Source organism: Artibeus jamaicensis, unplaced genomic scaffold (assembly GCF_021234435.1).
Source record: "Artibeus jamaicensis isolate MK-2021 breed Jamaican fruit bat unplaced genomic scaffold, CSHL_Jam_final contig_415, whole genome shotgun sequence".
NCBI classification, from domain to species: Eukaryota; Metazoa; Chordata; class Mammalia; order Chiroptera; family Phyllostomidae; genus Artibeus; species Artibeus jamaicensis.
The window spans coordinates 7,073,226-7,097,345 of NW_026521823.1; the positions used below are offsets into that span (position 1 = coordinate 7,073,226).

Here is a 24,120-nt window from a genome sequence, read left to right on the forward strand (position 1 = left end):
CTTGATAAGACTGCCGCTGTTGCCAACAGCTTGACTGCAGCTTGAGACCATGAGCCAGAACCACCCAGCTAAGCTGCTCCCCATTTCCTGCCCTGCAGAAACCAAAAGGTAATAAATGTTTGTTGTTTCAAACTGCAAAAATTGGGGGTAATTTGTTACACAGAAGTAGACAACTAAAACAATTTCCTACTACCAAACATTGAAAACTACCAAGGAAATCTCATTTCCATCTTAATCTTGGCTGCTAAAGAGTACAAGCTAATATTCTTGATGTTGTTGATTTTTCTTCCTTTTCTTTTTTGGTCTCCATTCTTTATCTTCTACCTAATGATTTTTTATCTTATTGTACCCACCCATTTATTGTAAAACTCCTTAACATTTTTTTAGAACTAGATGGCCCTGGCTGGTGTGGCTCAGTGGATTGAGCACCAGCCTGTGCACCAAGGGGTCACTGGTTTGATTCCCAGTCAGGGCACCTGCCTGGGTTGTGGGCCAAGTCCCCAGTGGGAAAAAGCAACCACACATTGATGTTACTCTTCCTTTCATCCCTCTGTCTAAAAGTAACTAAATAAAATCTTTAAAAAAGAAATAGATGGGAAATAAAACAACAAAGTAAAACTAGTGGGCCCTACATAAGATCCCAGCCACCCTCAGAGAGATCACAATCTCATTGAAGTGAAAAGAGAACAAGTCAATTACCAGTGTTCAACCATATAGAGATTGCTATTAAAATGCAAACAAAAGGTAAAAGTTGTGTTTTAGGTCAAGTTCCCCAGAATCGGGCCTTGAGATAAGATTTGCATTATTAAAGTGCTCTCAGAGAGAACTACTAAGGAATGAACAAAACAGGACAGGGAAGGAGAAGAAGCCAAGCTTAGATAGTATTTCAAAGTCTCACAGAACATTCTGCATAGAATGTCTGGGATGTAAATTAATCCTTTGTAGCTTGTCCAAGGCAGAAGTGATGAGCTTCCACACCTCTGCACCAGCCACTCATTGGCAAGGGCCTCTAAAAGGACAGATAAGCACCCAGGCACTCCAGCTCTCTGCAGGGCATCTTGAACATGCAGGCCAAGTGGCTTCAGTAGCCTGAGGAAAGTCCTCGAAAGAAACTGCAGGTGTCTGCGATCAGAAGAAAGAACACCCTGAAACCAAATTAAAACACATAGAACTGGTGAAGAGATCTGAGGGCATCTGAGATCTGAGAGTACCAAGGTCTGCTCTATCAGGGAAAACTCCATTCAAAGAGATGCCTCTTCACCTGTACCAAGTCTTACAGGATAAGGTAGAATTGGAACAGACATGAAGGTAAAAGTATTTTACAGAATCTAAATGAAGTGACTAACCAATTACAAAATTAGCAGAACCTCTCAGGTACTCTAGAATGATCTGATATTTAACTTAGTCTCTTAATTTTATTTCTAATCCCAAGGAGGGATCTTGAATCATCTCTTATTTGGGTTATTAAAACACAATCGTTTTTGGCAAAGAGGCAATGAGAGGTTAAAATAATCTTATGTGTCTTCCAAACCTTAGCAATGCTATTTTTTTCATTCATTTTGGTTTTAAAATACAAATGCAGAATAAAACTCTGGGCTTGATGTTAAATAAAAAGAAAGCTTGGTAGAAGAGGATGATGCCCACCAAGTGTTTTGAGACCCTCTCTTCTATTTTTTTCATTATTCCCAGGTTGCTGAAATTTGAAAACCATTTCGAATGCAAGCTATTTAATAATATGTCTCTTTTTTATTCTTTTTAGAATTTATCTCTGACAAGCAAAGTGCTGTAATAGCTTTTCCTCCTATATATGCTTTAGGATTTAGTCTAACTTTATCTGAAGTTGAGCATAAAGGCATAAATCATTAAGCCCCTGCTTGCCTGATCAAGAGCCTATCTTTCAGAAAAATCAGGTGTCCAAAGGCTGCTGTTCACAGAAGCTCTATTTTCTGGCTCTCCATCAGGTTTGCAGACACTTCTCCCCAAGGATTCATCAACCTCCAAATAAAGAAGGAAGGCAGGTCAATGACACCAAAATCTGCAGCTTCAGCAGCTTCTGGAGTTCCTGGCTAGAAAAAAAAATAAAATAAAGAAAAAGAAAGAGAGTGAAAAAAACACTCTCAAAGAAACTTTAACAAATGGTCTCAGAATTCATAGGTTACATCCTGCAAAGGAGACTTTCAGAACCCTATAACAAGCAAGTTTCTGGTGTTACCGTGACGGGCTACCAACCAGCCCAGATAGATGCTGGTCATTATTGTTTCATTAGCTACAGTACATTTTTGTGTGCCATTTTATCATTTTGACAAAAGAATTTCTTCGTATCTTTTATTATGTTATCATGATTTAAATGTGGATAAATCATACTGAAAGAGTCTGTAGATTGTAGGCAGTGCCTTCCAATTGAACACTCCTCAGATGCCCTTGTACTTTGGCAACCCAGTCCACACCACAAAATGATAGGATTGACATCCTTTATAAGAACCACTGTGTTGGGGGTTATTGCTCATTCTACAGGCAAGAAAGCTGAGATTCAGAGGGGTTAAATAAGCCTACTTAAACAAATAAGGCCAAATGAAGCCTGTTGTAGAAGCCCAGCCACCTATCCAAGTGTTTCCAGTATACCACAGTTCAACTAAAAAGGTTAGAGACAAATTTAAACTCCAAAGTTTTGTTTGTATGGAATTTAAAGAGGCTTTGGAGGGTGAGACACAACACAATGAAACATGAAGAGATGAAAAACAAACTCTGCTACTTCAGCTCTGACTGAGACAGGGCCACACACAGGATTGGACAACAAAGTGGGGGAGCCAGCTAGAGATGGAAGAGGCAGCGTAAGTATGGCAATCAGGATAGAGTTAGCTAGGGTTTGGGGCTTTCCATAGATTGGTTGATTTAAGTAATTCCTGTGGTATCTGGCCCAGGGGTGGTTAGGGTGGGTGCATAGTAGCCGTGGAGTGTGGAAGCTCCATAGGGTGAATGGTTGAGTTGTGGACTTAAGCAGTTATTCTGAGAAAGAAACTGATTGGCCTTTAGCCATAGCTGTAGAACTGGGTGAAGACAACATCTCTAAAAAATTTCATTACGAGTGCTTATCAATAAATAGTGTCAGCCCTATGTCAACTCTCAGATACTCACAGAAGGAGCTGTGAAAAAGAAAATTAAACAATACCATTCAGAACCCATAGACCCGGGATGAGTTCCTCAGCAATTCATTTGCCTTGTCATTTGAGTAAGTCATGTGACTTCCTCAGGTTCATCATCTGTGCATGAGGAATTCACATTACTCACCTCCCAAGATTACTGCAGAAATTAAATATAATAATACACAGCTAAACAAGTATGCATAGTTCATATGTTTATATAAAATATTAGATTTAAACAAGGAATTTTTACCTTAATCACAAGTATCATACAAATATAATGATGTCAAACTACTTTTAAATGACCATATTCTTATCACTACATATGCATGCAAGCCTAGCTCTCAGGGAGTGTCCTTTTACCACCAAATAGACAGAGCTATAAATTGTGGAGTCTTGATATAATAGATCAGATAGCTCTTTCCAATGTGTTATGTTCTATTGCCTCAGAATAATAAACTGCCAAGACAATATCATGCATCATATTAGTGGCAGATTATTCAGCAAAACTCACAAGGAGAGGAACTTACAGCTCACAGACAGATTCCAGGCTTCATCCTTTGTTATCTTGTCCTTCTTTGTAGAGTCCTGAGTTTTATAGAGTAAAAAAAAATCTTATAATAATCAGCAAGCAGCATGATTCATGGAAACACTTCAAATTCTTAGAAATACAAAACTTTACATTTATCAGGGGTAAAGCAAGATAAAAATAAATCATTCTGGACTTAGAAGGACTACTCTCAAGGCCAAGATTTATGAAGGGGATCAAGGAATGGGAGTCTGAGTATAAAACATTCAGAATTCTTTCCCAGACATTCAGAACTTCCCAGTGGTTCTCAGTTCATTTTTCTCAGGAAGCACAGTTCTTCTGATATCAATGAAAGAAACTCAAATTGGCCTCACTATTGCTTCTTTCACTCTTCCCTCATAAGAATTGGATAGTAGAGCATACCCTCCCAAGAAAGGAAAAGACCTGACTTACATTCTCCACAAAAACAGGAATACTGATGAATTATTCAAGTACATATTTTTTTCCAAAGCACTGTAGGTAGTGTGTACTTTCAAGATGTTTATGAAGTAATGGTTTGAATAGTCCAGTTCCAAAAAGAAATATCCAACTGCTACTCCTAAATCTCAAACATCTAAGGGTGTCCACTTACAAGTGAGTGAAAGCTCTCATACAGAGTTTTCTTATCTGCTGGGTATCCTTGAAACTCCAGAGAGCCTCCTGCTGCCCTGTTCATCTGTTCCAACTAAGCTCTCTGCAACAACTCCCCTCCTGTATCAGTGGTCAATACTTTGTCACACGTTCACCCTAAATCAGCCACTGGTGAGGGAAATTTGCCCACATCCTTTGGCTTAGATGAATCAGGATTTATGGCTGAATCTCATGGAAAAGTTCTAATATGCCAGTGGGTAAGAACCCACAAGATCTGTTAGCAGTGCCTTTTCTTGTGCCCTGCGCTTAGCGTTTAATACAATATCTTATTCTATCCTCAAATATCTATGAGGTGCTCATCACTGTCCTCATTTTACATCTGAGGAACCAGTTGCAGAAAGAATCACTAACTGCCTAGTACATCAGTAATATGCCCAGATTTACACTACTTTTCATCGTGGAACCAGAAACTATGGCTAGGTTTGTCTGATTCCAAAATGCTTGCAATCACCCGATGTGATGAACTATGAAGTAAAAACTTCAGCTGCTGTCATTTCTCTTGGATCACCATAACAAGTTGCTACCGAATCATCAATTTGTTTTCCTTGGATGTTGCTACAAATAACAGGAGAAAGATACCAAGCTTAAGCCCTTTTTGGTCATCCCAACCTCAGCTGAGAACAATTCATCGATATTGAGACTATTCAACAAAATGGCCATATGGAAACAGAGAACCAGAGGCTTGCTATGAAGTGCTGAGAACAATAGAGATACCAAAATATCATTGATTCGCTGGAGAAAATATCCCTGTTCTGATTCTCACATGCTGATACTACAGATGGACCCAGCTTAGCTGAGGCACGCTCTGTGCTTCAGCTGTTTACTTAAGCAGCACCAGGGTTCTCAGAAATAGTTGCTATGCCAACCAGCTCCAGGACTATATATACATTCATGACCAGGGCTTATTCTTAGGGCTTTGTTACCTTTCTTTCTAAAGTTTGACTCTCTTACTGCTAAACTGCTTGTATTCGTGCATTACGGACTCTGGCAGGCAGATTTTTTTTTAACTCCAGCAGGTGAAAAATCCAAGTGGAGGTTTGCAGCCTGTACTAAGCAACCTCTGACATCGATATTTTTTAATTTAATCTTTGTTGTCTTCTTTCCCATTACCATGTAGTCCTCTTATACCTCCCTCCCCACAGCAATCACCACACTGTTGTCCATGTCCCTGAGTCCTTTTTCCTTTTACTCAATCCCTCCACCCCCTAACCTCCCTCCCAACTAGCTGTCATCTGTTCTCCATCTATGAGTCTGTCTCTGTTTTGCTTGTTAGTTCAGTTTATTCATTAAATTCCACATATGAATGAAATCATGTGGCATTTGTCTTTCTCTGGCTTATTTCACTTAGTGTCACAATTTTATAGTCAGTGACCAGACTGCTCTATCTGTCCAAGCCCCTGACAATTTGGTGTTTAGATGACAAAGGGCAGCATCTTTTGTCATCTATTATTAACTGTCAGGTGTGCCCATTACCACAGAAGTTGTCAGAGGAGAAAGTAAAGCATGCTTTTCAGGTGCCATGATTAACATGCTTTTTAAATTTCCACACTGCATTTTTAGTGGGACACATTTCAGGACAGCATCAGCGAACAAATTTGGCCAATCAATCCTCCTCAGGTCTCCTGCTAGAGCTGCATTTAAATAAACCTGTAATGTTGAAAACTGAACAGAGAAAGCTCTTTAATTACCTTTTCTCCTATTTATGTTACTTTGATGGCCTCTGTTTAAATGTATCTGAAATTTCAGTCTGTTTATTTTATAATTATTGAATGACTACATACGGCACTGCCATTTCAATTAGATTTTGATGACTGATAAAATTGTTGTTGACAGAGAACACACAAATGAATGTGGGTAAACCAGATTAGCGATATTTGTGTTGTTGGATTTAAATAAAACAAAATGACCTGGTGGCTATGTGATCAAATCAGAAAATTTTGCTATAAAGACAAAGCAGCTCTGTGAGAAATCAGGTTTTCAACCAAGAAGCTGTTTTCTGTAAAGACATCCTTTTAAAGCCTCAAGTATGCAGCCACTTCTTCTTCAAACAGATTCTAAAACCAAAAACAGGCATATAATCTCTTCTAACAAGAGGTTTGCAGCTAGACAGATTGCTTTGAAGGAGAAAGAAGTGAAAAGAAAGTCAAGATCTAAATGCTGATAATGCATGCTAAATCCATTTGAATTGATAAGGTAGAGAAAGTTATGGTGATAAAGCTTGAGGGGTTAAGACTTTATGTTCACCCAGAAGATCAACAACTAGGGAAGAAGAAAATTTGGAAACATTTCCATTTCCAAATAACAGCTGAAATATACAAGGGAGATGAGGCAGAGAAGAAACAAACAGGCTGTTTTCCGAGAACAGACCATGCTCAAGCAGGGCTCAGTCTTGCTCTGTTGTTAGTATAACAAATGCTCAAATGACAATCTTTGTGTGCTAAAATATTTGCAAAAAGTAATAAAAATCTGCTGTTTATTCCAAGTTGTTAAAGCAAAGCGGGAGAGTTGAAGCAAGAGCGAACCATGTACAGTCAGCCAGACTGAAAGGATACTAACATCTATCCCCACAGCACGCCCTCCACCATCCGGGCTAGGTGCTCCGTGCTGCGTCAGGACAATGTAGCCTCCCAGTTCAGAAGGTGAGGCCCACACAGCTGGCCATGGGCAGAGCTCGGATGAGGACTCCGGAGTGTCTCCAGCATCTGTGTTCTTGACCATTCGTCAATGGCAGGTTATGTAGTCTGATTTCATCCTGTTCAACATTCACTTACTGATTCAGTCTACTCTTTGCCGCTCCTCGCCCTCCTCTTTCAGCCACATCTGAGATCTGGACCAGGAAAGGTCAACTGGAGTGGAAGTGAGACAACACCTATTGTCTACATATTCACAAATAGCCTGATGTTAAATGTCCTGGAAAACAAAACCCAGAAAGGTTGGCTATACTTCTCATCTTTCATTGGATGTTTTGATAGAATAATTTCAGCTAATAACTGCATAGTGCTTTCTATGTGCCAAACACTTTTCTAAGGACTTCATAGGTAATAACTTATTTAATCATTATAACGCCAAATGTTCTTATTTCCATCATCCTCATCTTACAGAAAGGGGGCAAGGGGGCAAAGAGATCTCTCAGTTATAAAATAAGAGAGCCAGTTTCTGACCTAGGCAATCTAGCCTAGCCGCCAGTCTACACTCCTGCCTAACATTTGCAGGTCTGCAAGGATAACTGAGTGTGTGTATGATTGTGCATCATGCACACTTACACGGTGCTCGCATCTAGTTGCAACTCTGATCCACTAACAAGGAAACAAAATTTCTTTTCCGTCACCTGTTGTTTTCTATGATTACCACCAATCACTGGCTTCTGAAAGAATTATTTTTAATTGTTATTAAATATATAGACTTGCTAACATATTCCTGACTCAAATTTATGAATAAGCTATTTATACCCTGTTTCCTGAGTACATTGCCTATAGTCTCTCCTTTCACATGGAAAGAGACAGCTCTGTAAAGGTCATTTCTGCCAGTAAAGCTTTCCATACCTCCATTCCACTGTGTGTGGGCTTTCCTTCAGACCTTGCTGCAAGTTCACAAAGTAATGTAGGTGTCATTTTCTCATAGCGAAGAGGCAAAGAACCACATGTGGCAAAAATCAAAGATAATAGTCAATAGGATAAGTTCGGAAAACTACAAGATGATGAAGGGAGAACAAAGGAAATGGGGGCTGAAGGAAGTCAAGCCGGCTTGCCCATCCCAACTGCTGATCAAGTCAGACAACCTGTGAAGGTCCTGGGGAGGGTGGAAGGAGGCCTGCTCACCAAGAACTGACAGTCACTGTGTTCTGGGCTCTGGGAGCTTCACAAGGAGGAGAAACCAAACTCTATAACCTTAAAACTCTCACAATTTGAAGAAGAAAGAAATGCACATGTCCATATAAATTAGGACAAGATTTCAAAAAGGTCCATCTTGCCTCTCAGTAAAACTTTGAAAAAAGGAAGTATCTTCTAATTTTTTAATCTTTTCACTCCAATGGATGACTATCAATTGATTATTGTTAAACAAACTAATAAAAATTGTTATTAAAAAATAAATAGCATAATGAAGATTCTTGAAATGGGCAGAGGGGACTTTCCTTTGATGGTGGAATGAGTGATGCTGGAGTTTGAGGACCTATTGGAGTCCATTTGCTTCTGGAAGTGAGATGTCACTTTAAAAGTTTCTATTGTATTAACACAGAACCAAGATCTGAAATGAAAAGTGGTGATGTGGTTTGAGAGTAGCATGTTCTTACCCAGCAAGTTTAAGAAGTTAGAAAAAGGACTGTGAACTCTTGGTTTCTTCCTCAGTAGTGAGGCAAGTCAGAGAAAAAGAACTTTTTAAAAGGATAAAAATTCAATACTGCATTTCAAATATGAAGATAACTGCCTTTCCCTGCTCTAATCTTAGTGACCTGTTTTTATACTGGTGATACATAAGGCTTATTCATCTACTCTCACACTTGACCTCCCCTTCTCACCCTACTCTTCAATAAACATCATACATTTAAGATAACACAACAAAACAAAACAAAACAAACCCTGAAGTTTTGGGTTAGGGAATACATGGTAGAGTTAACTGGAGAAAAGAAAGAGAGCTGGTTCTTATCGACATGTAACAATGAAACCAGACAGAAGCAAGGCCAAGGGGTTATTTCAAGGGCTGGGCTAAAATAGCTGCTTTTCTGCTTTTAATTTCAATTACAATGACAGTTTACCTCAACAAAGTCTGCAGATAAATTATGATTCTGAATCTGAGAACATGGGGAAAGTTACACATCTTGTCAGAATTTTGTTTTGTACAGATAAACTTTTAAATCTTAGCATTCAGCAGTGTATGGCCTTAGGACAGTATGCCAGTTTCTCTGGATGTCTATTTCTTCATCTGTAAAAGATGGTGTTGAATTGGGAAGAGATATAAGCTCCAAGGAGATCTGCTGAAGCTCTTTGAGTCCAAGCACTGTGACATGTATAAGTGGTCTGCAACACACTGTATCACTGTGGGGAGATTCACTCAAGCAATTCTTTCATCATGTAAAAAAGCGATTCTGTCCAGTACACAATGCTACTTTTTAATACTTAAACACACAAAGGCTGTATTATTACTAGCATTTTGTTTTTTTTCTTTCTCATCAAATATAAATATATTCAGTTTCTTCACACTGAATTTTTGGAAGGAAGAAGCATAGAGAATTTTCAGAAGAAAGACAGCTTATATTCTATTTCATGTCAGTTTCATTTTTCAGGTCTCACATTCATTTAGCATGACATACTCTTAACCAAACTGCAAAATATGAAGATAAATAATCAAATCACCTCCATTCTCTTCTCTCTTACCTCTTCTGTTAGAGGACATGAAACAAGAGGAGGGGAGAAGAAAAGAAAGGAGAGGAAAATCTCTTCCAGGTCTCAAACTATCACAATCAAAATGAAAGACCTTACAAACATACTTTTCAGAGTTCCGAGTCTCGCTCTTCTGAAGGGCTGAAGAGCAGATTTCTTGCCCCTCCTCCACGGTACTGATTGCTCTGTCTGCAATTTCACCCCCTGCTCCTCGGTAATCTCTCCACTCAGCTTTGTTTTCTGAGCGCTTTCCCCGCCCTCCACGTCTCTTCTGTGATTGCTCTGGCCTCCCTGGCTGTCTCCAAGCCACCCCCGTTCCTCCGTTATCCCTCTCTTCTATTTTGGTAACCCTTTCGGTGCCTTCCTCTGCTCCCCCCCACCACCCGTGTGATCTTTCTGGCCTCTGTAGCTTTTCCTATGATCCTTCTCTTTGTTTTTTTTTTTCTGTGAGAGTTCTCTGCCCTTTCTGGTTTTCTCAGCCTTTAGAACTCAGAAAACCTCAAAAGGTTCAGGGACTAATTACAGGTTGGATAAGCACCCAAAATTAGGATTGCTTACGGCAATTCTTTACTGAAAGTCTGTGGATACAAAAATCTCATTGGGAAAGTCTGCCTTATAAAAGTTCAAGTACTTAGAGTTGTATTAAGAGAATAATTTCCCTTCAAACACTGGCCTTTCTGCTTCTTATTTTGGGTAGGGTGAAAAGGAGTTAGCCACTGCTCTCTGTGCATAGTTTATGTTCCTTCATTTGAAATAGGCTTCACTTGACCAGAAAAAAACAGCATGCTGAGTACTGAGAGGGGACCCAGCAAGCACTTTTGATTTGTTCAGTAAAGATTTATTGAATACCTACTATGTGCTAGAAAGGCAGGAAGCTAGACTTCATTTCAATCTCCACCAAGTAACTATAGATTTACCTCCCATGAATATATTTTATAGACTGTGACCTTAAACTAGATTGGAAATGTCAAAAATGTTATTGTATAGGTTTCCCTATCACTCTTGTTTCACATCCTAGAATTTAAAAATTAGATAGCTATTTACCTCCTGTTACCTTAAAGTGTATATTGCTATTATTTCTATCACGGAGCAGCTTAGGTGCTTTTAAATCCAAAGTTTACATGGATTCTCCCTTTCCAGGTCAAGCACAATTACCAGGATTACAAGCTCATACCCTATAGGCTAAAAAAATAGATAATGTAGAGAAGGTAATTCTTTTCCCTTGATGTGTCCATCCAATATTTAGTAAATTTCTTTGTTTAGCTTTTGCTTTTACATCTCTTGAGAAAATTGGAAAATGAATTTTTATAGTCAACATTTAGCCAGATTGCATAATCTGAAAATATTGAAATGTTGAGCCAAATGTTCAGTTCTATCTTCTGTCAGACTAGTATCTGGGCAATTTCCTTTGTATCCCTTTGTTCTTGGAGTCCCACACTGATGATTCATGGGCCACGTCTGCCAAAGGATGTGTTTTATTTGCCTGTAAAATATTTTGTAAATTTGAATATAAATTCTCTAACAGACTGAAAATCTCCACTTTGTTACACTCTCCAGTAATATTTGTTGTTATGGACTTGTTCCATTTCACACATTTATATTACTCACCTAGTTCCATAGACATTCGGATTTATGATTCCTAAGTTGAGTGATAAGTTGGACCCAAGTGGGAGGAGAGATATGGAGGGAAATAAAATTTTGATGATATTTCAATACATCCTCACAATAGGTTTATTTGAAATGTAGTGAGGAAATGCAAACTTTGATTAAGATGCCCTCTCCCACACTTTCCTCATACGGATAATACATAAGATGAATGAAATGAAGAAAGCCATTCAGTTCTCTTAAATTCCCACGAGAGCCTTCTGCAGTGTTTGGGATGAGTGAGCTTGTACACTTAGAGGAATTCTCTCCTTTAACAGACACTAGCAGGAACATGCACTTCCTCCCACATAGGAGGGAACCTGCACTTCCCTCCTCACAGAAGTGAATGTTGCTTTCCAGTTACTTTTCCTGATTGTTTCAAGAATCAGGAAGATAATATTTATAAATCATCCCTTAAATTAAAATTGCATAGATTATATAGACTATCACTTATGGTGTGGTGAGGTAATGCCTGAGCATAAAAGGGTATCGGGATTACAAGACTTGGTCCATATCCTCCATTCTGGCAGGATCTTACCTACATGGGAAGTGTCTGGACTACATATGACTTTTCTACATGCTCCATGTAGCCATCGCACCTGAGTTCCATATTAGCATCTTAAATGTGTGTCTAGTTTGGAAGAGAAAATGGTAGTGTGCAATAAAGGATCACCTCTGCCCAGATGGAGTTTTGATCTTGTCCTCAGTTCTTGAAGGCTGACCTCGGAGGCCTTGGAATGACATTTCTCCATAACAGTGTCTTTGTTCGCCTCAGAGATTTGGGCCTCACTAGAGAGTCTCTGCTAACAAAGTGACTTACAGTGGGGAGCCTTGGTGGTAAGAACTCCGCCCATGGGAGAGCTGAAGACTAAGGTCAGCCATGTGGGTGGTCAACCACGACTATGTGACTGAGAAAAAAACAAACCTCTGAAAATCAAGAATCGGACAAACTTCCCTGGTTGGCAGCACTGCGTGTGTGTCGCTGTTCCTCAAAGCTGAGAGGAAGAGGGGCCGTCCGACAAGTCCACGGGGAGAGAACGACTGGAGGCGCTGTGTCCACCTCCTGGACCCTGCCCTAGGCCACGCTCACCTCCGCTGATTTTATCCACGCCTTTCACTGTAATAAACCCTATCCAGGAGGAAAACAGCTTTTCTGCGTTCCATGGGTCCCTTCAGTGAATTATCAAACCTGAGTATAATCTTGGGGACCTCTGAACTTGTGTCAGAAATGGGAATAATCTGGTGGACTTTCAAAATTGCATGTAGACAGGGGTGAGGAGAAGGGACAGAATCTGTAAATCTCTAACATTTTTCAGTGATTTTTCTGGAGCTTCTATCCCTACAAAGCCAACTGTTTTCAGAAGACGGTCTCCCCGGACGTCCAGCCCTTATCCAGCTCACAGAAAATGGTCTGGGCACCAGCGAAGGGCAGCCTGAGCATTTCAGCAACAGCACACAATCCCTCTCCATCTGTCCAACCCGAGCTCCACCAAGAGAGACAAAGGGAAGCCAGTCAACTCATCTTTCATTCGCTCTCATCATCTTATTCAGTCAATTTTATTAAACCTGCTTCTTAATATTATCCCATTAAGGAAAAAGATAATTACAATATTTACATCTTGTTTCCCAACACTTAGTAAAGTCACAAGTATTTAACTTCACACTTAAAAGAAATGGGTACCAATGTATCTGACACCTAATACTCAAATGCAAATCTCAGAGTGATGTTGAAAACTCAATTTCTTTTTATTTCTGACTACAAAGAACAGATGGCATTTTCAGTGAACTGATCTCAAATTGCCTGTGGGACCAGAGGAAAAAACACAGGTATGCGTGCAGATCCATCTTACAAAGTAACAAATTATATTTGGAAAAATACACATCTAGACTAATTTTACCCATGAAACTAATAGCATGCTGTCAAAGACTGAAAAAGCTTCCCCAGTACCTGTTACTTTCCTTTTTAGTATAAGACTCCAAGCCCTCAGGCAGAAATACAGATGCCCAATGGCACACATCCAGGGTTTCCTCTCCCCCAATGCATCTTCCACAGTAGTCACAGGACACACCAGGGGCACAGAAGATAGACATGAGGGTGGCTGCTCTTCCCATTCCCACTACTTACTGAAGGATTACCAAATACTTGTCACTGTGATACAGGGTGCAGCCAAGGGGGGACCCCCAAAAAAGATTTGGAATGGTGTCCAGAATTCAAAGTGTATAGGAATATTGGAGAGACATAAGATGTCCTCACCCCCCAAGGGGGAAGGGACCAATAGAGCAGGGCCATTGAGCGCTGTTTTGCATAGCAACAGTTTTGCAGCTAACCTCTGGAATGGTTATTTAACATATCTATAACCTTTGACTGGTTTCATAGATATGTTAAATAGCTGTGGCCAAGTTTGGAGCCAGGGGGAAGGGAGTGGACTGGGACTCAGGAGGATGTAACTAAGGTCTGCACTCCTGAGTGAGAAGGGCTTGGACTCAGGATGGAACTAAGGGCTGCGTTCCTGAGTGAGATGGCCTGGGTGGGAGCTTGGAAAAGACTGGCTCCGAGACATGAGGGGATAACTGCCCAGGTGAAAGGGAAAACCACACAGCTTTGCCAGAATGGAGATCCCTACAGCCAGGTGAAGAAGAAAGCCACATGCTTTTGGTGGAGTGCAAACCCCTGCAGCTTTGGTAGAAGAGGCCCACGTGGCTTTGGGGTGCCCCCTTTGGCCTCATGGCCTGGAAAACAGGAGAGACTTTGACTGGAACTGGGTACAAAGAACTCTTGCCAGTGGACCATGAGAGGGTACCACAGTACTTTGGATTAATGAGAGAGAGGTCCCGCCCTCACGATGACACAGCTGACGGTGCCAGCGGCCTGCAACACAGACGTGTGCTCTTTTCCTGATTTACGGTACCCGGAGTGGGACAGTGGGAGAAGGGAGAGCTGTGTGGGTGTAGGTGTATACCCTAAAGGACTTTGATATTTTAGTAGTGGCGTTAGGCCTGAATAGCATTAAATAAACATTTTGTTTCCTTTTCACAAATCTCTGGCATTGAGAGATGTCTTTGCAATTGGTGGCAGACAGAAGAGCCCAATAGATATTAGTATACCGTCCTTGGGAGGGGCCTCTGTTCTGTACCAGTTTTTGGCATCCCTAGGTGGGCCAATATTGTCCCCTCCCCCGGACCTCTGGTTCGGTAACAACTGTGCTGAGCACACTCATGACTTCCTTTAATCTGCCCAGTCTGCCCGTTCTGCCCTGCAGGAAGGAGATATTATTCTTCCCATTTCACAGAGATGAAGAATCCAATGTTTAGAGAGGTTAAGGACCTGCCCAAGATCACAAAGCTAGCAACAGCCAAGTCAGCATTCCCCAGCTCTGTCCACCTAACAACATAATTTAATCTCAACATATTCAGTGTTTTGGTTAATTATAGAGTCTGATTATAGCAATTTATCCTATATATCATTAATAAATAGCTAATTTTCAAAGAAAGTCCAGTAAAATAGTCTTAAGACTCAAAGTGCAAAAATTACACAGAATATAATCAAATTTTTCTTGGATGTTTCCGATAATACTTTAAGCCCTAATAATGTCTCGGGTGCATCATCCTGCAGAAGAGTGATTGTGCTAATGAAGTGTAGGTCAGAAGAATAACGGATAAATCAGCTTCCACTTACATATAATCACTACCCTAATTCTCATAAATACTTTTGCAGAGTTCATGATGTAGTGATCTACTAACTTTTTTTTTACTTCAAGTTAACAAATCTTTATCCAGTGCTTTCTTTGTGCCAAGCCCTGTGGTAAGCTCTGGGCAGCAGTAATAAGTGTGATATAATGCTTGTCCTTAAGGAGGACACATTCTGTCTTTGAATCCCTACATTATCCCCCTTGCAGTACAATCACCCTGTCAATATTTAATTGGCTGCAAGTGGAATATTAACAGCAGCAGATCTATATTTTTAAAAAAAACATAACTGGTGTGTCTGCTGATGTTGTAAAGTAGCTAGCTTTTCTCTTATTTTTTATGCTTTTTAATGAGCTATAACTACTTCCCACGTCATCCAAGCTTTTTTTGTAACTCTCCCCCATACACGCAAATACTCACGCACTTTAGTAAATAAATTATTTGGTGCCAGTATTTGTGGTGTTACCTGGTTTCTATCACTGGCTCATATTCACAGAAATTTGCAAAAATCTCTCTTATGACTCTTGGAAGGGAAGGGAAGCAGGGAACAAAGCAGAAGGAAGGGAGGAAAGGAGCATAACCTTCCCTTTGGCGGATGTCTAGGAAAGGGAGACTCTTCATGTGATCACTGCATCAAAGGGAAGTAAGAAGTTTCCAGGCTGCCAGTCACAAAGCCACCAAAAACTCACTTCTAATGAAAAAAGAAACTGTTAACTCCTGCACTGTTGTAAAATACTTACCAAAGACACCTTCCCTGCTAAGTGCCATTCATTTCAGGAGTGAAATGCGGTAACAGAGAAAAATGCCCAGGGCAAATGGGAACCAAAGAAGGAGGGAATGTGTGGTTCAACTGTCCCTGTAGGGGAGGAAAGCATCTCTTTCCTTGACAGCTACCCCACTTAACTGCTGTGCAGTCATCCCTGCTTGGCACCAGTGAAAGTCAGCCTTCCAGCAGATTCCCTGACATCTATCCACCTTATGGCTCCCAGCCCACAGTCGAAATACCTTGAATGCTTAAAAATCCTCAGAGCTCCCAAGAATTGTCTTTTGGGGACAATTAGAAAACCCAAGGAAAGAAAAATCTTTACTTTGCCACTTGGCTTCGATTTCCAAATTTAGTTGAAATTCTGGAAGAGAACTCTCAAAGATTATTTTCTGATTTTTTTTCTTTCACCTTGGTACTGTTTCCGTACTCGTAGTCAGCAGCCGTGGAAGCTGAGGGCGTGACAAATGGTCAATGACAAGGCTTGGGCCTCCAGAAAATCAGCAGACATTTTCTTCAACCAACAAAGAAGAAAAAAAGAGAAATGAAAACAAAACGAACTTACTGGGTCTGGGCCCCAGGCTTCCACCAGGTATCTGCCAATGTATTCACCCTGAAATCTAAAGATTCCACACGAAAGCATTTTAACTTAAAACCATCTCTTCACTTTGTTGAAATTTTAGTGGTTAATATTTGAAAGTTTCTTTGCACAGGGCTAAAAAAAAAGCTAATATATTTTTAAAGCTTTTTAAAGCTCAAAATCTTTGGAGGGAATAAGGAAGTTTTACTTTTAACTCATCTGGGTCACTAGAGTATATGTCTCAGTATAGCCAAGATCTATTCTTCCAACATGTATCCATCTTCCACAAGAAAAAAAACTAGACAACTTTAGTAATTTTTGTTTCATATAAAACACATGACTGGATGGAGCACAATTTGAGTCCAGTTACAACCAAAGCTAAATGCCTTATTCAACAGTTTAGTCCAGGGCCTGAAAATGAGAATTGCTTGGTGTCTTCAGAGTCTGAGAACTCTCGTGAACAGTGGTATGGATGTTAGAGACAGCTTTTTCATATCAGGCCAGTATTGTCTTCCCCACAGTTTCCTTTTTCCAAATGAGTCCCTGGTCATTTTCATTTAGTTCCCCTTGTTGAATGATTCCTCTAGGTTTGGATTAATGAACTTTCAAGCATCTCCAGTTCAGATGTGCATTAATCAGATTCATAGCTCTACTTATTTTTCTGAGCACATACTTGAAGAGTTCATGAGCTCAGATATAAATAATGCCTCTTGAACAACTGTATTTTTCTTCTTTTTTCAATGACAATTTATAGCCAATATTATTTTGTATTAGTTTCAGGTGTATGGCATGGTGGTTAAACAGTTAAACTTTACAAAGTGTTCCCCCTGATATTTCCAGTACCCTCCTGGCACCACATATACTTAATAAAATATTATTGACTACATTCCCTATGTTGAACTTTACATCCCCATGAATAGATTGTAACTACCAATTTGTATTTCTTAATCCCTTTACTTTTTTCACCCACTCCCCCAATCCCTCCCCTTTCAGTATTTAAAGATACATTAGCCCTGGCTGATCTGGCTCAGTACTGAGTGCTGGCCTGCAAACAAAAGGGTCTCTGGTTCGATTCCCAGTCAGGGCACATGTCTGGGTCTCAGGCCAGGTCTCCAGTAGGGGGTGCATGAGAGGCAACTACATATCGATGATTCCCTCTCTCTCTCCATTCCTCCCCCCTGTCTAAAAATAAATTTTAAAAATCTTTAAAAATAAATACATAAAAATACATTAAAGCTGACACAAAGTTTTCTACTTAAATTAGGAAGGAGCCAAGTTTCAACCAAAAACATATTCACGCCATACCGAACCTGTGTTCCAACAAGAGTTTAACTTCTTAAAGATATTTAGAAATGCAGTAAAAGTTATTCCATAGCCTCTGCAGATGGACTTCAATCACTTCCGTTCAGAATTAAACTTAACATTTGTTACAGGAGAAACTTCCAGGAACTCAATTCTTCTTGCCAATGCAGCAAAGAATTACAGGTCAGCGAGTCTACTGGCGTGCAAGCCAGGCTTATTGGTGACCCGTTCTGGAAGAGAATAGACCTAGCTAATGCGCGGGTGGGGCACTAAAGGCATAGTTCGGGGCAACGTAGGGAAAGTAAGGAAGGCCAGAGGAGCGGTGAGAGCCAGGGTGGCAAGTGGGAGCATGACCAGAGGCCAGGTGGCCTGAGGCTGGGTGGCCAGAGGCCAGCCAGCCAGGGAGCCAAGAGAGCCAAGATCGCCAAGCCCAGAGTCCTTTGTTCTGAGGACTTACATAGTTGGTGAGATGGGGGGGTGAAGAAGTTACATATTGATTGACCGGTTAAGATGGTGCCAGTTTTCGGTGGGTTGAGGGTGTGGCACGAATACCCAAAGACATCAGATGGGCTTCTTCCTTTGGGGACTGTGGGCCCTTTTCAGTCTTTCACTGAGAGCCAGGAAGTCTTTGTTCTTTGAGCCTGAGCATTGTTACGTCCCTATTCAGAAGGCCATTTACGCACAGTAAGCTGTGTCCTTTACCTGCATTAAAGGAATTTGAATCCCTTCCCTGTCTCAGTTGGCCTTTCCATCAACTACACTTATACACCACATATCTTGCCACAAAATACTCTTTTAAAATACTTATTTAGTAAATCCGTGATGGCTACATTCCCAAACCAAACAACTGTAAACATCAGTTTAATATATTGTCACTCTTCTGATTTTACTACATTATATGTTACGTACAAGGAAAGTTATCTGTGCCTAATTTGTAAAATTTAAAGAAATGTTTGAGGCTAATTCTATATCATTCTAAATACACAGCTAAAAAAAGAAAATGTAGTCAAATGTCTGCATTTTTGATCTACCTGATATCAAATGCCTAGATATTTTTAAATATGTGGATCACTGACATGTCTTACAAAATAACCTAAAAAGAAAAAAATTATTATGTGTGAACATATTTTCAGTATTCCTGTTTGAATTTTTACTTGGCTACTTATAATTTTGTTTTAATGTTAAATATTATGTTTCGGTTTTTCTTATAAGTTGACTTAGTACTGAATTATCCTTGTTTTTGATGTGTCTGTCATAACTTTTTAAACATATTTCCTGGCATTTATTACTTTTCAACGTTCCTTCTCAGTTACACTCTTGCCATTTACCCTAATATAGCTGTTTCATGATTAGGATAGAGCATATTTCAACTTTCTCACTCTCTTCATTTCTTGAGGATTTATGTCCTTAGGTCGATTTCTTACTTAATGTTACAAACTTCTCTGATTTCACAACTCTATAAAAATACCAAGCGCAAAATGATGGATATAATCAAAAGAAAGTTTCTGTTACCTGATTCACACAAAAAATGGAGATTTGATGAACGAGGTGGGAGGGTTGACCGCCTACTTAGATTCATTAGTGGCATACTCTCTGAGCTTCACGCATGGCACACTTCAAGATATTTTTAAATTCTTACTTCTTCCCATGAAATGAAATGAAAAATGTTTACTCTTCATATGTCACTGAAACAAGTAGTTTATTCATACTTGAATGGGAAGAACATGTTCTCACTTGATGAATCATGTAGAGGCAGTGAATGTAAGAAGCAGGGTATTTATTTTTGTATAAATGCTTACTTATTAACCCACACTGATGGCTAGACTTCATGTTCAGCCTCTTTTTCTACTCTGACTTAAGAAAAATCACTCACTTAAAAATAAATAAATAAATAAAATTATAAACAATAGCACTTATTTTTACTGATATCTTCTTGAAATTCATTATACCTCCTCATAGGTTAAATTTAAATACATTCTCTGATGACTCAACTGCAACTCATTCCAGAAGACTGTTGGAGTTTGCCTCCCCCAAACATGTCCAGGTGCACTTAGAATAAAATCCAGCTTCTTTTACACTGATCACTAAGGCCCTGTCTGATCTGTGTTCTGCCCTCCCCACTCCAATCAACTCCTCCTCCTACTACTACTACTACTCCTATTGCTACTACTCCTTTTATTTAATATATCCCAGACACAGCAGTCTTTACGTCACATGACTTGCAAAGCTCATTTCTCAGAACGCTTGCATTTGCCCTTCCCTGTACCAGGAAGGTTGTTTCCCTAATTCGTTGAATGGCCAGCTCCTTCTCCTTTTCGTCTTACCTCAAACACCACCTCCTCAGAGAAGTCTTTTCTAAAACCACAGCTATTCACTACTTCATTGCCCTGGATCATAGCATTTACCTGTATCTGACATCATATATTCTCCTGCTGCTGTCTGCCATAGGATGAGTCCTTGGACAGCTTCATTCTCCTCGGGACCTTCCTCTCCACCCTAAGTCTGGACCTTGGGGTATCTCCAGGTTCTTGCTCTCCTGCTCTCCACTGAAGCCTGCCTAACATCGTGAGCTGCTCACGTTCGGCCCGATCCCTATCCTCCTCCCACCAGTACCTTCTGACACAGAATATGCAGTTTTCTCTCCCTTAAGGCCTTGTTACTGTAGAGGGACCTACCTAGGACTTCTTATCTTTAGGAGATTATTGGTATCCTTGCTACACTCACTACCTCAGAATCTTTGGCTCAGACCTAGGAAGTTTGAGTAAGCACTGGCTTCCTTATGGAAGAGGCTGACATGAAGACTGTTCTCTTTCTCCACTAATATTACTTGAGACTGTAAGTTCTATTGATTCCCCAATATTCCTTGATACTTATAAGAATATCATTTCTGGAAATGAACAATTTCCCATTAATCTTATCAGGATACCAAACATGATTCATGTGGCTTTATGCAGGAAATGTGTGGTGCAGTGAGGTGGTTAGTTGCATGAGTCTGGATTCAAATCCTGACTATGCCCTTTAATATCTGTGTGACCCTGGAAATGTCATTCAAGCCTTAGCCTCCCAAGTATAAAGTGAGAGTAATAAAAAAATCTTCCTGAAAATGTTGTTGTGAGATCTCAGTGTGATAATGCAAAGAATTCAGACCTGTGCCAGATATGTTCACACATTGTTTGTAGAAGTGAGAATGATACAGTTCTATGGAGGGTGATTTGCAATATGTAACAAAGTTACATTTTCACTTACCTCTTGGCCCAGCACCACACCACTGTGAAAAGAATGGCAAGTACCTCTGTCAACTGATATGAAGGCATTTCTATGACATATACTGAGTGAAAAAGAGGCAGATGCAAAATAATGTTATATACATTAACCGTAGTCATAAGACAAAATCAGAAGTACACACATACTGTTTACATATCTATAGACATGCTTACATGTAATATATACAAATAATTATATACCTATGCACATAACATTTATTAGTAACTTCTTTGCTTATTTTTTGCAAAATAAAATATATGAAGAATAAGCCAGAAAATAACAAAAATGATTACCTAGAAGGTGTGAATGGGAATTGGGAGAAATACAGAAATAAAAAGAGGAGTTTGAGTAAAAATTTTAAATGCCATTTTGCCTTTTGAGTCATGTAAATATTTTATATATTTAAAATTTAAATTTAAATTAAAAAGGATTTACCCAAATCAAACTTTAAAATTGAATACATACAGATACAATGAACCTAACCACATAGCAACTTGATGATATAACCACATAGAAAAGTAGTAAGCTTTGAACACAGTAGTCTGACCGTACACTTTGTTAGACCTTATCAGGAAAAAGCAAACTGTGGGGCCTTCTATAGGAAGCCTGTCCCAGAATCTTCAAAAATATTAATGCTGCAATTAACAAAATAAGCAGATGGGGGCTGTTTTAGATGAATAGAGACCAAAGAGACAAAATAACTAAATATAATATATAATTCTTCCTTAGATCTTGAATTCAGTAAGAGAATAGCCATACAGGACATTTTGGAGAAAATTGGGGAGAATCTGCATGTGGACTGCACATTACAATGTATTACTGCATCCATGTTATGTTCCTTGGATATGCTCGTGACCGGGTGTCTTTGTTCTTAGAAGACATATGCTGAAGTATTTAGAGATGAACTATTAGGATTCTACACGAAACTTACTTTCAAAGAGAGACAGAGAAAGCAAATGTGCGAAATGTTCATATTACTCTCTCAACTATTCTGTATGTTTTAAATTATTCAAAATAAAAAATTGAGAGGTAAGCCCCGAAACAAACTAAAAAAGATCTGCTCCTGCTAGCTACTGCTAATCTCCGATTCTCCCAATCTGGGAGTCTATGAGAAGGAGACCTGAAATGAGCACATATGGCTGATAAATAAAAAAGAAATCGTGTACTGGGATCTATTTTCAGCCTATTGAAGCATGTCAGTTGATACTTTACTTATTCATTTCCCATAGTGTGTGCCCAAACAAATAAAATTGTCTCCAATTTTAAAAATGAAAGTGAGGCTGTCTATAAGCTTGCCTGCAAAGAGGCAGTTAAATCTTGTCCTTATTTTCCCTTCTTATTTAGTGATGTGCCTTGGCAGAAACTCAGGGGGAATCTAGATGCAGCCAGCCTCTGGAAAAAAAACCGCAGACAGCGCTGCCGCTCGCTCCCATTACTTACACTGGGAAACAACAGGCCACCGCTTCCAACCTGCCTGTGTCCATTGTGGTGACAAAGCACTGGGGCAAGAGGCAGACCCCTGGATAGTGGAGTCTATAGTATTTCAGATTCTGAACACTGAAAGAGACACAGAAAACCCTTCTCCCAGATCAGGGAGTGCGAAGTATAATTTACAGTAGATGAGACTCACCTTTTTCAGTGGGGAAAGGGGCGGTATTTAAAGATCTATAGGTTCTGCCTTTTACATTCCTGGTACACAGTTGACCTAACAAAACACCTTTAGACACTCCTAAATCATATATTTAAAAAAATCTTTTCTTCAGTTATATAATATTTGATGAAATGACAATTTGCCACTGGCCTTCTGTTTTCATTTCTTTCTAGGCTTAAAAGCCTGTTTCATTTCTATTTCAGGACTGTGTCCAGGTACAGACAGACGCCCTTTGTAACTGGGTAAAAGCTACAGAAAGGCTCTATGGAACCAAAATGCTGCTCATATCCCGATTCATGCCAGGAGGAATAAATCATACAAAAGCACCTAAAGAAAACTGTTCTAGAGTTACTACTGTGTTACATTAGCTGACAAGGGAGAGATGATGACATTTATAGATTTTTTTTCCTTTTATAGAGACAGAATCTATATGCAGCTGAAAAATTCTGTATTATCACCACTGGAATTTGAATTCAGCTAATGAGAACAAACAGCAAAAGGAAGACTTCTTGCAAGGCTTCGTGGTTTGGTCCTGTACATAAGCCATAAAATTAGACTCCCTTTCTTCCCTTTAGGGCCACAGCACTGATTTACAGGTATATTTCGAGATTCCATTTTGGCATCCAAAAAAATATGAAAACATGTATTTCTTTAAAACATGCATCCAAAGCTAATTATGAAGTTGGAAGCTATTAATACCAAGCTATCCTTTCAAAATAATACTCTCTATTTACATAGTGTTCTATACACCTCTGCTTCAAAGTGCAGTCACAAACATAGTCTCACTAAATCCTGCAAACTCCGTGAGGTAAATTGTGTGGTTAATCATTGCATTATGTAGTTAAAGCAACTGAACAAGATGTGGTCATCCTCAGTGCTGAGACTTTATTTCCACCATTTATCAGAACTGAAAGGGCCTAACAGAGAGACTCAGTTCTGTCGCTTCCTAGGTGTAGCCCCCTAATCAAATGGCCAAACCTCTCTGAGCCTCAGTTTCCTCAGCTGCAAAATAAGGGACACAATACTTACCTCTTATGAATAGTTTGATGGTTAAATAAATTTATAAGAAATAACACTCAGGATGATAGATATTTATTCATTCATGCATTCAACAAATATTTTGGTGTTTTTAGCAGTTGACAGACAAGAAAGATACAGATCTAGGGGAGGCAAGTGATATAACCGTACTGTTCGGAGATGGTGGTGATATAACTGTACTGTTAGGAGACGGTGGTGATATAACTGTACTGTTAGGATGCAGTGCCAGCGGCCGTGAAGCTCACAGACCTGAAGCATGGTGGACATTCGAATAAACCACTAGAATGGAGCGTGATATTGAGGAAAGCAGTCCAGGGCCACCATGTACAGTTGTGAAACCTTCATACTGCACAATCTAGGGGACAACCACTCATGTCGCACTGTAGTTGAGTGATGGTACAGCTAGAGTTGTGTAAGAGACCACCTGAGAAGCCATTCACAGCAATCCTACTGG

At 39.7% G+C, this 24,120-nt stretch overlaps 1 long non-coding RNA gene across 2 annotated transcripts; it reads right to left on the reverse strand.

Annotated features, from left to right (window-relative positions):
- Positions 1–522: 522 nt before the first annotated feature.
- LOC128627493 (uncharacterized) lies at positions 523–9,989 on the reverse strand. 2 transcript variants are annotated; one of them, XR_008391687.1, is made up of 4 exons: positions 9,845–9,989; positions 7,131–7,269; positions 3,671–3,728; positions 523–2,066 (listed from the first exon to the last, which is right to left on the reverse strand). It is a non-coding gene; the product is annotated as an uncharacterized LOC128627493 (long non-coding RNA). The 2 variants fall into 2 exon arrangements; XR_008391686.1 differs by having other exon boundaries at positions 6,916–7,269.
- Positions 9,990–24,120: the final 14,131 nt, after the last annotated feature.